At 34.6% G+C, this 14,807-nt stretch overlaps 1 long non-coding RNA gene across 1 annotated transcript; it reads left to right on the top strand.

Moving 5' to 3' along the window:
- Positions 1,640–1,989, top strand: LOC109726975. Its single transcript, XR_002220664.1, has 3 exons — positions 1,640–1,682; positions 1,775–1,859; positions 1,959–1,989. It is a non-coding gene; the product is annotated as an uncharacterized LOC109726975 (long non-coding RNA).

The raw sequence follows: 14,807 nt of genomic DNA, 5'->3' as shown, positions 1-14,807 counted from the left end.
CGATCTCCTCCTCTAATTTTTTCTCCTTTTTATTCCCCAAATTTTTTCGATCGGAATTAGGGTTTTGAGCTTATTCGGCGGAACAAGCAGTTGGAGGAGGAGGATTTATAGTTTGATTTATAAGGGGCATGGAACAAGGAGCGGGTAAATTTTTGGCCATTAGATTAAAAAATATGCGGTTAGAATAATACGAGACCTCTAGGATTGAGCGGGTGTTGGTTGAATAGTATAATTTAATAAATAAAAATGATCAAAAAAATAAATTTAATAATAAAAAATTTACAAGTATTAAGTATTTGGTGCTTTTACAAACATCACGGCCGAACTTATAAGGGTATACTACTATCTCGGAAATAATTATTAGTGTGTACGAGTGTGTTTGGGTATAATAAAAGTAAATAAATGTGCACGAGGTTTCAATGGGAACGGCGGAATTGATAGGGAGAATTTGGTGCCAGCACCAAGTGGGGCTGTGAACCTCTGGAACCTCTGGAATACGCTAGTTATATTTTGATACATAGGCTTTTAAACCATTTTAGATTAAAATTTATTTGTTAAATTTTAACAATTAAATATTAAATATAGTGTATGACATGTACGGATACACCGGGTTTATGCAACAAGTATTATTTTTTAAATGTGGGGAGCGGGTGGTGACGTAGGTTTCCTTTTATAATGGCGAAGTGGCGGTTGAGGTGGAAGTGTCAGACTACATATATCTTTAGTAGGAGGGAAACCAATTAAAAATGATAGATTTATTAGTATTGCTAAAATAACTGCCCCAATTATATGTAACTACCCCCTCAATCTGAATTTGTTAGACAAAACGGGAATGATCTCATTCATATATATATATATATATATATATATATATATATATATATATATATATATATATATTGTAGTGTTCCTGAACTTTGGATAGGATTGGCTTCAGTATTATAGACTGGTCGACATCTCTGGAGAGTGTCGGACTGAGTCGGAGTCAATTCTGCACGAATTGGATGCAGAATTGGACTCGGCGCACTCAAATAAGCAAAACTGGAGTTTTGCCAGATTTGGGCGCCCAGAACATTTTTAGGGTCGCCCAGAAACGAGTGTTGAATTTAACTGAAACTGGAAGCCAATTCGGATCCCATGTTTTGGGCGCCCAGATGTGGGTCCGGAAATTCCACCTCGTGAATATCGCTTGCTTCGACGCGTGGCAGGGCGGTAGGTGAGTTCCGCCGGAGCCATTTACGGGCGCAGCACACCGCGAGCGGAGAGTCCGAGGAGCCCGGTTTGTGCAGTCGGGATGTTCTGGTCGCCCACAACATGGTTCCGGGCGCCCAGAAATGCCCGTTTCTGCATGAGTACTGGATAGCAGCTGTTTTCTCTTGGGGCTTATCTTATCTCTCCAGCAGCCTATAAATAGATGGAAGGTGACCCTGGTGAGCTCTTTTCCTCCCTTCTTCACAGAGAAGTCCCTTTTAGCATCTCTACCCTCGGATTTGCCTCAATTTGCATCAAATTTCCATTGATCCAGCTTGATGGAGTGCTGATTCTGCAGTTCTTCAGCGACGACCTCCAGTGTTTTGGCTCGTGCGCGACGTAGGAAGGTCGGATTTCGACGAAACTTGGTTTGCTGGATTCTAGACTTCCAGAGGAATCCACGAAGCCCTGAATTGCAGATTTTGGTTGAGGTTAGCTTGGTCGAACTGAGGTTTTTCTGGACTGCTGTTGACTTTGAGCTGAAATTGGAATTTTTGAGCTTTTCTTGATGCTAACTTTGTAGGCAGTGGGATTTTGGACCTGAGATTGATCACCCATCAGTAGTTGCTGGATTTGGATCTGTCCTCACCCGATTTGGAGATCATTAGGTGAGTTTTGACATTGGAATTGAGATAATTAAGCTTAAGTGCTGAAATTTTGGTAAATTGATGGTTTTTATTGGATTTTTGGGTGAATTGTAAATCCAGATCTTGAGGGGCTTTGTTGCTGGTTTGGAGGTGTTTCCAGCAGTGTTGCTTGTGATCCGAGACCATCTTGCTGCCAGGAATTGCACTAGAGGTGGGTGTATCATCGGTTTCGCTCCTAAGTGCATGTTTAGTCGACGTGTATAGTTCGATTTTTGTATATCATGCTTTAATTCATCGATTAGCATCTTGAATGTAATATGAATGTAGAAGCATGCTGAAATGAATATTTATATTATACATGTTGGACTTGAAATTTGACTTAGGAGAAAACCTGCGTTTTGACCCGTCATATGCTTAAACTACCAGATTTAGCTCTAGGAGCCGTGATTCGATTGTATCGTTGCAGTATCGTTGCGATGGATACCTGGGGTAGTTTAGAAGGCATTTACGCTCGTGCTGAGATGCCGAGCTTATTTTTCAGCAGAGTGTAGGCTGTTTCGGGTCGTTGGGTGCCGTTCGGGTTAGCGGTGGACCCAGATTCTTGTTTTGGTCACAGATTGTGCCGAGGGCACGTGGGTTTGGTTTGTAGACCTGTTTTGACCCTGTTTACTTGACTTTGGCTAGTTGGAGCCTGATTGAGCTCGACAGAGATACGCTGCATACTCGGTTGGGTAGCGCCCACGAGTACCACTCCGGAGTCAGGCTTTGTGCTTTCGCGTTGGTGTCGCTCATGCCAGTTGGACTCGCTCTCCACGGACCAGTTGGTGTGGATAGAGCTGGATAGTCGCAACGGGGCAGGGACGAGTGTATTCACAGTCCCGGGGACGGGTATGCTTACAGTCCCGATTGGATTGGGTCAGGTTGGATATTTTCTACAGTTGGTTAGTGTAGAGCATGATAGTGTAGTGTTTGATAGCGGTAGACTTTATTCCTGCATTTTACTACTATTCTTGCTCTCTTCTGTAGACTTAGTGGGTGGACCGATGTTGTTTTGGGCGATACCCACTGAGGACTACTTGTTTTTACAGTAGTTCTCACGCCCAGTTGTTCCTATGTTTTTGCAGAGCCACAGGTTCCGGCTGCTGCACTGTCCGCGGATCAGGATCGAGGCAAGGGCGTCGCGAGTTAGAGCCCTACCCGACGTGCTGAGCTAGAGGTGCCCCTACTGCAGGTAGATGTTTTGTTTCGAGTTTATGTACATAGTGGACTTAACTCGCTAGTGCGAGTAGCTTTGTATTTTTAATTGGGACTATGTATATGAAACTCAGTTTGTTTAGCTTCTGTTTTCTCTAGCAGCTCTCTACTACTGTTCGTAGTAGTGTTTGTTTACAGGTACAGCTATCGCTTCGTATACAGGAAAAATTCTTTTGCATACGGCGGATTTGTCGGCGCGCCCAGGGAAAGTGTAATCCGGGGCGTGACATATATATATATATATAGTGGTGGACTAAAATACTATTAATAGCAAAAATTTTTACTATTAAGTTTTTAGTCTTTGGATCAAATTCTTTCATCATTTCTAACCATTCGATTAAATATTATAATCCAGTGGGGACTACTCAACCCTAAAGGACTAATATCATTCTAACCCTACAATTTCTCATCCAATGGTTAAAAATTTAATAGCAAAAAGGATATTTTACTATCAATAGTATTCCAGCCTCTCTCTCTCTCTCTCTCTCTCTCTCTCTCTCTCTCTCTCTCTCTATATATATATATATATATATATATATATATATATATATATATATATATATATATATATCTATATATATATATATATATAATGGGTAAATTGCATTGTTACCTCATGAACTTTTGGCGAAGTTTCATTTTACCCCTCGAACTCCTAAAATGGACATCTAACATCCTAAACTCTAATATTTCGTTCATTTATCCTTTCCGTCAATTTTCCGTCAAACTCCGTTAACCGGAAACTGACGGAAGGGGTAAAATGAATGAAATATTAGAGTTTAGCGTGTTAGATGTCTATTTTAGGAGTCTGGGGGTTTAAGTAAAATTCGTCAAAAGTTCAGGCAGTAACAATGCAATTTACCTCATAGGGGACTCTTGACTATAAATTATTCAACTCTCCCTCTCTCTCTCTCTCTCTCTCTCTCTCTATATATATATATATATATATAGGTTGGGGCTACTATACTCATATTGGTATAGAGCCCTCTATACTCATAACTTTTCGACCATTCGGATAAAAAAATGTGTGATTAAGATGAGAGTGGTTACGGTTAGGTTGATAGTGGGCCCCCTAGAATTGATTGGGTGGTTGGTTGAGTAGTATAATTTAACGAATGAAAATGATTAAAGAGTAGATCAAACGGCCAAAAACTTGTGAGTACAAGAAGCTCTATACTCATAAGAGTATAGTAGCCAGACTCATATATATATATATATATATATATATATATATATATATATATATATATAGTTTAGAGTTATTGTAATTTCGAAAAAATAAAAAGTTAGTGCTCCGGATTTTTAGCCTTTGAATTAAGGATTATAATGTTAGAATGATAGAAGTCCCCCTATAAAGGTTTAGTTGTCCTCTCTAGTAGGGGAATAGTATTAATCCAAAGACTAGAGAATAATCAAAGGTTGATTTAAGGGTTCAAAAATTAGAAGTATCACATGAGTTGTGCTTTCAAAAACACTGTAGTCAAACTCTGGACTATTTTAACCTTTGGATTAACCATTTCATCATTTCTGATTCTTAGATTAATATTAATTTTCTAAGCAGACTACTAAATCCTAGTAGGATCACTATTATCCTAACCTTACAATTCTTAATTTAAGAACCAAAAAATCAAATGCACCAATTTTACTAATACTTCCGCAAGTATAGTAGTTGTACACTCTATATATATATGCTAAATTACAAATAACTCTACTGTAAATATTCGTTTTTTTACTTTTTTTTTCTGACTTTTAAACATTTACATTTTGCCTTTCTAAAATTTCAAAAATATTTTTAGAAGGGTATGGTGTGAATGGAGAGGACAAAGTGACCAAATTATTCTTATTTCTTTTATAAGAAAAAAATAATGGTATAAATTATAAGAAAATGACGGAGTAGTGATAAAATCTTGACGGAGGATGGCTAAATGCAACAACTTAAAATATTGAAGAATAAAATATAAATTTTTGAAAATTAGAAGAAAAATTTTAAAAAAAAAGATACTTATAAGAAGTTTTTTTTTATAATTTAGCGATATATATTAGGATTAATTTCATACAGCCCCTACAAATATAATGAATTGCAAATATATAATCCTATAAAGTTTAACTTTTGTTAGTTAATGAGGTGAATTGATTATTTTATCCCTTTTTAATTAACAATTGAAACTTTTGGAGGGACATATTTCACCTATAAAATAAATAGTGCTTTAACGGTAACAAATCAAAAGGATATATTTAAAAATATTAGGACTTCTGTAGAGTCAACATATGAAAATTAAATTTTATAGTAATATATTTGTAATTCATTATGTTTGTAGGGATCTGTATGAAATTAACCCTATATCTTATCATGAGCGGTACTATCAGTACACCTCAAAGTGGGATTGTACATCTTACACCCACTGCATTCTAAAATCATTAATAATTTACTTGTCATATTAATTTTTTTTATTTTTATTAAAATTTATTTAAATTTTTTTCAACTCTGAGTTGAGGATGTAAGATTCACACGCTATCATTTGAGAGTATAAAAAAGTATTTTCCTATTATCATTTCGCGCGCCTAGGAGCACGCCACATTTATTAATTTGGCATTTTCGAAATTAAAGTTATGAATTAGAGGTGGTTTTTGTAAGTTAGAGCTGTACTTTGACCGGGCGGATAAGGAAGTCCATTTGTACTGATGACTTTCGAGAGAGGGCAGACTGCCCAAGTTCGCCCTGCAGTCCTCAAAAAGAGGAGGAAGTCTGCCGTGTCAGAAGAAGCTTAGACTGCAGAGCTCCCACCGTGTAAACGGCTTTTTGAAAGCGATAAGTCATAGAATGAATAATTAAAACTTAATTAGTAATTAAATATATTTTAATTTTTTATTTTATATTATAAAAGTACAGTTACAATCATCACTAGAGAAGCACACCGTAGTATTTTTAGATTATTTTGGACCTTCCACTGCATTACCAAACTTAGCCTTGTAAATTTGGCGAACTTAATTTGACTCTTCATCTCATATAAGTTGAAAAAATCAAATTCTCTACAATTACGAGGAGTTCTGATGATCTTCCGATTTCAGTGATGAAACAAATGCTGATGTCAACGACTTTCTCGCATTCACGAGTTCACTCTTCGAGATATACGAAAACAAACATACTCCTAAGCGACAGACAAGTCTTGCGAAGACTCACGTTATCTATAAAAACATTAAAAAAAATATACTTTATTTATTTCTATATAAAGTATTATATTATACATATCGCAGTGATACGATCAAGACATAAGTTTTTTAATACTAAAAATAAAGAATTATATTTCTGCATGCTTTCTTTCAATCATTTAGCCTGACAGCATTAAACATGCCCAAATTCTATCCAACAAAAGAAAATCGAAATAAAAATCCAAAAAAATTCCCCTGAAAATTATAAAATAAGATCTCATTTCTCGTTGTTGCTTTTTTTTTTTCTTATTTCTCTAAATAGAATTTCTACCGCTAGATTACTTGCAATTCTTATATCTAAAATATTTATTTGGCAATAAAAAAAATAAATCTGAAAGCAACTATTTTTGCTATAAAAATTTTTTTAGCATTATAAAAATTACTAGAAATAAGGGTGCGTTTGATTTGTCCTACGACAGATTTCAAGAATTAAAAGAATGTCCAATAGTTTTTTGATTCCTGCTCATTCTATTATGGGAGATATGGCGTGCCAGAGTTGAATCGCTTAGTCATATTATTTAAGATTATCATGAAGATAGATTGATATGTGTGCCCTAGGTGGAGAGAAGAATGATATTTGCGCCCTAGGTCGAGGGAAGAGATAGGAAGATGGTCTCGCACGGCGGAGAGAGAAGATCTTGAGAGGATCTCAAATGAAGCAAGGAGAAAAATAAAAGATTGGGTTAAAAAGTTTAAGATTATCCAAGATAATTAATATGAGATACCTACTCTATCCCAAGAGAATAAGATTAGTTTTTGGAATGAATCTCATTCTCAATTGAATTTAAGATTACCGAGTATATATTACTTTAGCATATTTAGCCTATATCATTATATATTTTTTTTTCATTTCAATTGGATTATTGGGTATCTTAAAAAGATAGCCAACATCATCATATTTTTCGACTTAGGAGGCAATAAGAATTAATAATGAACCACAGTGAAGAGTACAAATAGAAATACAGTGTTCCGATCATCGTGTTTAAACATAATGGCTGAATTATTATATTTAACTTAAAAATATCTGCATGGTCTTCCCAAGTCCAGTATGACTTCTCATTGTAAGAAGCCAGTAATATGTGTAAATTTAAATTTGCTGGGACCATTTATGAAAAAATTGCTTATAGGAAGCTAAAGAAAAAAAGAACCCCTAAATTTGAACAACATTTAGATTTGGAATGAATTTGTGAGTTGTTGGCTCCACTGACAACCTAGCAAATTGGTGGAAGAGGAAGCTAGTTTGTTGGTAGCCACCCTGTTTCCTAATTCATGGACCATGTTTTCAAACTACTCTAGCCTAACTGGAACTCTATGATCCATACCAAAAATTAAAAATAAAAAAGTATTAAGGGTTGGCATAAACTTCCACCGCATAACTTAAAATATATACATCTCCGAGTAATGCTTCCATACTTCTTTTTTTTTTTGGTTACCGTTCATTCACGCGTATTCAACAGCTCAGATTTAGTTTTTTTAAAATTGTGACCTGCAATAGCAGGTCACTTTGGAAAAGGTGCCGGTTACCAAGTACCTCAAAAAAAGATATTTTTGTCTTTTAATACATAGACAATTTAGTTATTTTACATCTACTATATTTTCAAAATTTTTATTTTTTTTCTTTATTTCCTTTTTCTCTCTCTATCTTTCCTTTCATAATTTGGCATTTCATATAAGGAAAATTTCAAATGATTTGACAATATGATCATTGAACTTAAATTTTAAATAGTACTATCAAATTCCTCTAATTTAAATTTCACTTTTAAATTTAAAATTTAATATTATATTCAAATTTATATTTTAAAAATTTAAGTTTCATATAAATACTTTGAAATATGGTAAACAGAAATAATTATTTGAATTCTAGTCTTCTGGTTTAAGTTTGGTTTTGGGTTTCGGAATATTGGTCAGTTTTGAATTTGGATATGAATTTTTGAAATCCGCCGAGTTCGGAAATAAGTTTTGTGATTGTTAATCAGATTCGAATTCAAATTCCTGACTATTTTTTTTCTCACCAATAATTCTAATCTTTTTAATTTATATGTTTAAAATTATATTTAAAATATTTATTAGCGCTAACAGTTAAATTATCATTCTGTTTAAAATATTTATTATCTTTACCGGTTCCAAATTGTTCTTAATGTTATTCGGTTCAATAGGTTAAAATCAGATTCTTGATAGAACTATGTCAAAGTCTGATCAGTCAAATCAATCGGTTCATCTAGTTTTTAAATCATTGAATTAAAATTTAAATATAGTAATATGAAATTCCTCTAGAGAAATCTAGTGTAGAAATCTTACTCTCTAAGTTTTTATGCATTACGTTTTAAACTGGTGCGAATAAACTCTATTTTAAATCTTGGTAGAAATTTAGTTTTTAAATAGTAATATGAAATTTCTCTAATTTAAATTTCACTTTTAAATTTTAAGTATTTAATTTTTAAAATTTAAATTCATCGTATTTAGAAATAAAACTATTTCTAAAATTTCTTAATTTAAATTAATGCATAATTTGAGAAACACTAAAACATTTAAAGTAGATTCCTAAATTATGCTAATAATTGCATAAATTTGGTTAATCAATTAATTTTCTAAATTAGTGCTAATTAATGCATAAATTTAGGGACCTAATTAAAAGTTTCTTTAAATATTTGTATATTTAATTACCAAACTAACCTTGAAATAATAATCCTTTTACCTGCTAAGTATTAAAGTTACAATTTTACCCTCTTTTAATAACGGTTAAGATTTTTTTATTTTTTTTTGGAATAACTTCAAACCCCCCCCCGCCCCTGGTTTCCAACTTTCTCACTTTAGTACCCTGTGGTTTAAAGTGTATCAATTTGCCCCCTGTGGTTTCGTTTTTCTCTTTTTTTTATCAATTTTATTATTTTTTTCTCAAATCAGTAACAAAATTAAAATTAAAGAGTACTAAAGTAAATATTCGGTAAATCTAGATGGATATCTGATGTTTTTTTGCATATAATTTAATGAAATATTAAGAAAAAAACTATAGAAAAAATAAAAACAAAACCACAGGGGGGCAAATTGATACACTTTAAACCACGGGGTACTAAAGTGAGAAAGTTGGAAACCACAGGGGGGTTTTTGAAGTTTTTCCTTTTTTTTAAAAAAAAGTACCAAATCATTTCTTTACATCTCCACCCTGCTTCCTAAGAGGTCATCCATTTTAAAACTACTGTAATCTTAACACGCTTAACTCTCTTAATCTTTTGTGCCTGACTATCGTCCAAAATGATATAGCTGGGTTAAAATGTTTAGTACTATCATATTTTATATATAGGACTATTCCAAAATTCTAGAAAAGTCATATTTTTACTCTTTTTAAGTTCTGACGTCCTCTTCAGACTTACGCACACATATAAACACTGGGCGATATGAAACTCATTTCGTTAGCCTTATCCCACCTTGTGAGGAGATGTGATCAACCCACAACGACCATCAGCTAGGGAGCCACGCTCTATTTGCTGAATGACTTTGACTGAGGCGAGAGTCATCTTATACTTTCCGTTGGTGATTGACTTTGATATCCATCTTAAAACCGCTATAGTACTAACTAGACCTGACAATCTTGACCCAAACCCGCGGGTTACCCACAAATTTATGGGTATGGGTACCAACTTTTCCAATCCAAAAAATTACGGGTAAACCGGATGGGTACCCATTAAGCAGTGGGCATTTTGGGTAACCCGCGGGTACCAGCGCATATATTTTTAATTATAAAATATATTTTCTTAATTAATATATATTTTTTATTTACTCATCCTAAAAATTTCAATCCTAATTTTTTATTGCGTGTCTTTTATATTATGAAATATTTTTGCTTTAAGACTTTAAATATTTTTATTATATGTTATGGTATTTTAAACAATGAGTTATATTACGCTTTTACAACTTATATATATGTGTTTTGCATTTAAAAAATATAAGAACAAAAAAAAAAAAAAAAATTTGCGGGTAACCCGCATACCCACCCGCCCACCCGCGGGCGGGTATGGGTAAAGATATTGACTACCCAAAAATTTGCGGGTAAATTTTACCGATGCCCAAGTAACCCACGGGTACAATAACCCGCCTGCGGGTTACCCAACCCGCCCGTTTCCCAGGTCTAGTACTAATACCCTTAACCTTCTTAACCTTTTAGGCTATTCCTTCATATTTCACTTAATTGTGAAGTGTGACCATTTAAAATGTTGATGTATATGTTAACAGCTTGTTTGACTCTATTTTTGCTTTTGCATTTGCTTTAGTCGGCGCTAGTCTCTCGTAAAATATTTCATAAAACCTAGAGCTGCTATTGCGGTGGAAAGTGTCGATGAGATTTTACGCCTCATTAATAGCAACGCCAAATTTCTGCTTCTTATTTTGACTCTATAAAAGAAATTGTTGAAAATATTTTGATGTAGCATTTCTCAAACTGTAATTTGTTGCATTTTTAAGACTCCACGGTGTAATTTAGTTGACTAAATAATAATGTATCCTTGATTTGACAGCAAATAATAGCATTGTGGTTAACGCGACGGCAATAATTAAAATACTAGCACATCATCTTTTAATCAATTAAATTAGACCGTAGATTGTAATAATTTTAAAAGTTTTAAGTCAAAAATTGCCTTACATAAAATTTGAGGATCAAAACATTCCCCATCTCATAGTCCAAGAATGAAAAAATAATTGGTAAAAATGTATAAAATTTATTTGAATCTATTATTCGATCTTTTAAAATTTTGATTTTCTAACTCAGCCTTTCAATTAGTTTAATTTCAGTCAGTCAAGCGAGACTTTGACTTTAAAATTAAGCTAATTTTTTATTTTAATGAATTGTAATTATGAGAATTGCATAAGTATACAAACTAAATCTGTAAAGATAAACGAGATATTCAAATTTTAAAGTTGAAGAATCGTTGAGTAACTTAAACAATTTGGAAAGTTGGATAGTAAAATTAAGAGCTAGACTGGTATACTACCGGTAGCACGGAGGGCTCCGTGCTACCAAGTTGTTTTCAATAATACAGCTTTCAAATCGATGATCGGCTCTGTTAAACTTGATCTACACTATTAAAAGTATTTGAAAACTAAATTTTATAATTTTTCGACATCATTTAGCTAGTGATCAAAAGGTCTCAAAATTGATAATTTTAATGATCGATGTGATGCGTTTGTGAATTTGACGGTGTAAAATAATCCAAATCTGATGAAATTTTTATAGAAATTTTTTTTCACTATTTAGAGTAAGATCAATACCTCTGATCTTAAATTCAAGTCTTTTATCATCATTTTTTATTAGATTTTTATTTTCAGCCATTCATTTTTAGACTAATCGTTTGATAGGTAAATGATGTCGAAAAATTATGAAATTTAGTTTCCAAACACTTTTATTAGTGTAGATCAAGTCTAACAGAGCCGATCATCGATTTAGAAGCTATATTATTGAAAACAACTTTGTAGCACGAAGATCTCTGTGCTACCGATAGTATATCAGTCTAGCTCGTAAAATCAAAAATATAAAAGATTGGATAGTTGATTCAAAATAATATATAGTTTAGATAAGTTATGTACTTGTTTACCTAAAATAATATATAGTTTAAATAAGCATATTCTTGGTTTGAGCCCAAACTCCGAGCAACATGTCTTGAAATGGAAAAAACAACAGTGGGGGACTTTTCCAACAACACCTTGTTAAGGAGTCCTGATTTACTGTTATGTGTTAGTTTTATTTCTATCTAAGTATTACAATTTTTTAAAAACATTTAAACTTTTTAACTTTAGTATTAAAAAATATTTAACGAGCTACTAAATGAAAGCAAAATTAATATGCAACATTGAATAAAGGGCTCCTTAAGGAGATGTCATTGTGAAACTACCTATTGAAGTTTTATCCCTTCAAAGGGCAACAAATGGATTTTTTTTTTTTTTTTTTTTTTTTTTTTTTTTTTTTTTTTTTTTGCTTGCTTGCGTCGATACTTAGGATGGGCGGCTAGGATTGACAGATACAAACGGCTCATAAATAAGCAAAAAGAAAAGAAAAAAAAAACTAATTTTATAAAATTTAATGAGAGATGCTTTGTGATATCCATCATGTGTCCCTCTTTATATATTGGCACACCATGCATGATTTGGAGTCTCGTGATTAGGTTGTACACGCACTTTAATATACAACATAGATTTGTTAATACATTAATAATATGTAAAAAAATATTATAAAATATCTGTAGCAGTAGTATATTTATAATTCAACCAAACGACTCAAATTATTGTTCTGTGATATAGTGCATTTTCATTCTGCTACCCCATAGTTCAAAAGGTTGAACTTTGGCCCCCTTATAGTTTAATTTTTATTTCATCAAAAAAAAATTTATGTATAATAAAATGAAAAATTAAAAAATTTTTATAATCCACAAGCTAACAAAGTAAAAAATACACTAAACCACTGAATTGTTAAGTATAACTACTTTAATCCAATATGCTGACGACACAATTTTTTTCTGCGAGCTCAGAAAATACATACTAAGGAACTTACGATTCTTATGAAAATCTACGAATGGGCCCCGGAACTCCGGATCAATAAAGCTAAGTCTGAACTGTACTACTTGGGTTCCAACAATTCTAGAGCTCCGAGACTTGCCAATATCCTGGGCTGCAAAGTTGGGAGTCTCCTAATCCGTTACCTAGGGCTGCCTCTTTGCTACAGAACACTGCGTAAAGAAGATTGGTCGATAGTTGTCAACCGCATAGATAAGAGAATCGAAGGATGGAAAGCCAAGCTCCTCTCTCAAGGAGGTAGACTTACACTCGTGAACTCTGTCCTAGCAAATCTACCACTCCACTACTTGTCCATCTTTAAAGCTCCTCAGTGGGTGCTGCGACAAATCGAATCACTTAGGAGAGCTTTCTTCTGGAGAGGATGCACTAAAATTTCCGGGGGGACATGTCTAGTAAATTAGAAATCCGTCTGCAAAAGTAAAAAGGATGGAGGACTAGGAATCAAGGATTTGGATTCTATGAACATGGCGCTACTTACGAAGTGGTGGTGGCGCTTCTTCAACGAACCTAACCTACCTTGGAACGAATTGGTCAGAACACTGTACTACATTAGACGCAGGCCTTTGTACGAGGGCAGAGCTTTCACACCCCTTCTCACAATGGTGGAAAAGCGTGCTACGGTGCCGGGACATTTTCAAATGTGGTGCAACCTACCAGCTCAAAAATGGCAGAGACATTAGGATCTGGTCATCAATCTGGCTAGGGGAAACCCCCCTTCGCACTCTTTTTCCAGAAATCTACGGTCACACTCGGAATAAAGAGTCTACTATCGCACAATGTTGGGGCCTTAATGGTTGGCGGTAGCAGTACATCTGCCGGGGCCCTGTACGACCTCTCTCTACGGAATTCCGCAAACAAAAGGAGTTGTTAATAGGCTTGCTTCAACCCCTGCGCCCAACTCAGTCTTTGGACCTCATCACCTGGCATTGGACCTCTAATCAAAAGTTTTCCGTCAAATCTTTTTACCTTTTTCTCACAGATATAGGTACGATGGATGCGCTAAGTCTTCATATCTGGAAACTGAAGATCCCCGCTAAGATCAAAGTATTCTTATGTCTACTACTCCGGAAGAGAATCCCCACTGTAGATAGACTTCACAAACGAGGGTGGCTTGCGACTTAATTCTGCATCTTTTGTGCCGTTAACACTGGGAGCTGTGATCACCTTATGAACTCCTGCATTTTTGTTCGTTTCTTACTGCTCAGCGTTGACGGTTTGGCGCCTCTGACTGAATCCCGCGCCGATGTTAGAGAGCTCTGGTCTAATCCGATTGATATCAAAGACACCAAAGAGAGACTTATTTCTCTTTCTCTCCTTTCAACTATCTGGTGGGTTGTTTGGACGGAGAGGAACGGTTTAATCTTTCGAGAGATCGCCCCCAACCCCTCCCGGTGTTTGGATCGTGTTAAACTGTTGAAGGCCACCTGGACAGCACACTGCTAACTTTTTGTGGTTCTTTGTTTGTTCGTTCTTTTTGTCGTTTTGTTGATCTTTTTTGCTTTTTTGCTGTTTTTGTTTTCCTTTTTATATGTTTTTTCACTCCCTCTTCCTTCGGAGGCCCCGACTGCCACCATTATGTAAGCCTAGTTCATTTTCCTAATGAATGAAGCGGGTAGCATGCTTCCTATTTCTCGAAAAAAAAACTTTCGAATCACATCAACCGTCGTTAGAACAGGTGGCAAAGGGCTTGATCGTTGGTACCCAAGGTCCCAAGTTCGAATCCTAATTGATTCACATTTTCATTTAAGTTTATTTCTGTTGATGCCAAAATTAAAATTAAGCGGGAACGGTTGAGAAGTGGGGTGTAACTTCCACGATCATGGCTACACCACTCCCCCCACTACTAAAAACCGACCAATAATGTGAGCTGAGAAGACATCACTATAAATAGTAATTTCGAAACCTGCAATAGGGGTCTTTCTCTCCCCTGAACAAGAAGACCAC

This window comes from Ananas comosus, linkage group 22 (assembly GCF_001540865.1).
Source record: "Ananas comosus cultivar F153 linkage group 22, ASM154086v1, whole genome shotgun sequence".
NCBI lineage: Eukaryota > Viridiplantae > Streptophyta > Magnoliopsida > Poales > Bromeliaceae > Ananas > Ananas comosus.
Note: the sequence above shows the minus strand (reverse complement) of the source record. Positions and strands in the feature narration are given on the sequence as shown.